Below are 2,673 nucleotides of genomic sequence, written 5' to 3' on the forward strand. Positions count from 1 at the left end.
ATCTGAAGTTACCTGTTTCAGTTTTGGAAACCTCAATACTGTGAATTATGAAAATCAAATTCAACCACAGGAAGAAAAAAAGAAAAATTCTCCATAGCTTTTTGACAGCTTTTCTGTGAGAATGATTATCAGGTGAAATCCAGGACTGCAGGATAAAACCTGAAGGATCTTATCATGATCATGAAACTAGATCTATTTCAGCTAGTGGGGAAGCTTTTGTCAGAAAAAGAAAAAAAAAAGATCAGAATTTCACCCAGAAAAAGTCACAGAATTTGTCTTTTGGATCATGCCAAAAGCACAAAGTTTCAATTTTATCAGAAAAGCAGTTAAAAAAAAAAAAGCATGTAAAGCATATTCCACTTTATTAGGACTCTTTCTAATGTAGGAGAGTTCAAGCCTTCCACAAAGTCAAGTTAAGTCAGAAAGTCAGTGAAAAAGTCCTAGGCAAAATCATGGAGTATTTGATGAACATCCATCAAATCACAGTTCTTTCTGAGACAGTGCCACACCAGAATCTTGGCATTCCCCAGTGATTTTCAATGTACAAGTGTACCTTGTACAATGTTTACATGATCCAAAATGGGAAGTCCCAAAGGCTAGTACAAAAGGAAAACAGAAACCTGAAAAAGGCAAAGGGAGGTACATAAAGAGATGAGAAGTTAAGGACCTGTGCCCATGTCTGATATGCCAGTATGAAGCAGTGAAAGGTAAAATAATACAGAAAAACATCAGTATGAGATCTTCTGTTACCTCGGTTGTGTTCTTGTATGTTAGCAAATCTAACTTTACAATCTCTCTAATTACCATTGTTCACTTTCCCTTTGCACTGAAAAATCAGGTAAATTGAGACACGTGAATGTTATTCCAATGTTTGCATGTGTACATTGGCTCACTGCACAAAGCAGTGTGTGTATTTGTTTCTTTGAGACTTTCCATCAGGAATCTTGGAAAGAAGATGTTTACCTCTTCCAAGGTGGCCGGGGGAAAGTGAGCAAGCAAGCATTTTTATGGTTGTAGAAAGACTACAATCAAACTGTCTCCTCAAAGGTCATCATCCTATATATAAACCATTCAGCTCAAAACAATATGCTATTGATCCTTCACTCCTATAACACTCACAAAGACTGAAAGATTTGCTATGAGGCAGCTGGTTAGAAGCTGATACAATAAAATTTGTCTATTGTTATTTTATTGACTTAAAAATTTCTATTGTAAAAAGGCTTTCCATATAAATGTAAAATAATTCATGAAACTATCTCAAAGATAGTTTCTTCTTGGTCTCTTAAACACTTTGCTGCATTCTCTTCTCCAGCTGTAATCCCAGAGCAGCTTCCTGATGAGAGTTATCCCAGCACCGTTCAATCTAGTGGAAAACACACCACACAGCTACATATATAGATATAAAGACTAAGTCTTAATATAGCAGGGGGAATGAGTAAACCCACTAGAATTTGAGGTTTTGTGAACATCATTAACTATTTTTTTAAATTCTTGAGGTTTTGCAAAACTGAAAACCAAATGTCTTAGGAAGACAAAAAAGCCCTCTCCCTCCTATCTTGGCTCAGTCCCCTGGACCCTGTGAGAAAGGGGAAGGCTCCTTGGCTCCTGCTACCCTGCAAGGCCAAGGCCAGCCAAGTTGGAAGGAGCTTCCATGGCAAACGGAAAGGGAGCAGTGCTTGCATTGGCATTTTCTGCTGTAGTGACAGATTGAGCCTTTTGAAGTCTTCTGAGCTCTGAAATATCAACACCTTTTTCTATTGGAATTTCAAATTGTGATGGGCAAATTTAATGACTTCCCAGGCTCTGTTTTTTGGTTTTTGTGGGGTTTTTTGCTTGTGTGGGGGGAATGTTTTGGTTTTGTTTGAATTTTGTTTTTTTGTGCATCAAGATTTGTGAAGTTTGTCCACCTATGCATTTGACAGGGCTACATTTCTTGGATTCTGCAAGCAAATGAGCCAAATCATGCCTCTTCACACCAGCTGCAGGATTCTTTCACAGATATTCTGCAATCCCAGTTCAGGACTCAGCAGCTGGGATCATGGTCTTCTCCTTTGACTTCCGAAATGTATCCACGTGTCATGGCAGCTTCTGTGTGTAGACCTACTACAGGGATCCATCCTCCTGCTCTCTGTGGAGTGTGATGCCAGAAGCTCTGCTGGCTGCTCCTCAGGACACTGACCTTTAAAATTCAATGGTTTTGATTTGAGTCCTTGCTTGTGGAGATAGTTCCAGTTCTCCTAACATGTCTAGGATCAGCCTAAGAGTGAGGTTTCTTTCACTAGCCCTGAGCCAAGGCTCCCGCCTCAAGGAGCACGCCTCAAGCCCGCATCGCCCTCCATGGAATGAAAAGGGGATGGTTCTTCTCGCGCAGAACAGCGGGACTGAGGTGCTTGGGCTCACTTGAGGAGCCGCTGGCTGACATCCAGAGAGCACTCTGCCAACTGACCGTGGGACGGCAAGTCTCGCCTTTGGGCTGTTGTACAATTTTGTACAAAAATTAAAAATAAAAAGGATAAAAATGAGATAACAGAGCCCTGGAGAAGGCTGGATTTTGCCGCGGTGGCGGCAGGAGCACCGAGCTTTCAAGCGACAAGTGTCCCCGGGAGAGCCGGGCCGGCCGGAGGGGCTGCGGACGCGCTTCTCGCCCGCGGGAACCGGGCTCGGCTCGCCCCG

This window comes from Geospiza fortis, unplaced genomic scaffold (assembly GCF_000277835.1).
Source record: "Geospiza fortis unplaced genomic scaffold, GeoFor_1.0 scaffold1616, whole genome shotgun sequence".
Lineage (NCBI taxonomy): Eukaryota > Metazoa > Chordata > Aves > Passeriformes > Thraupidae > Geospiza > Geospiza fortis.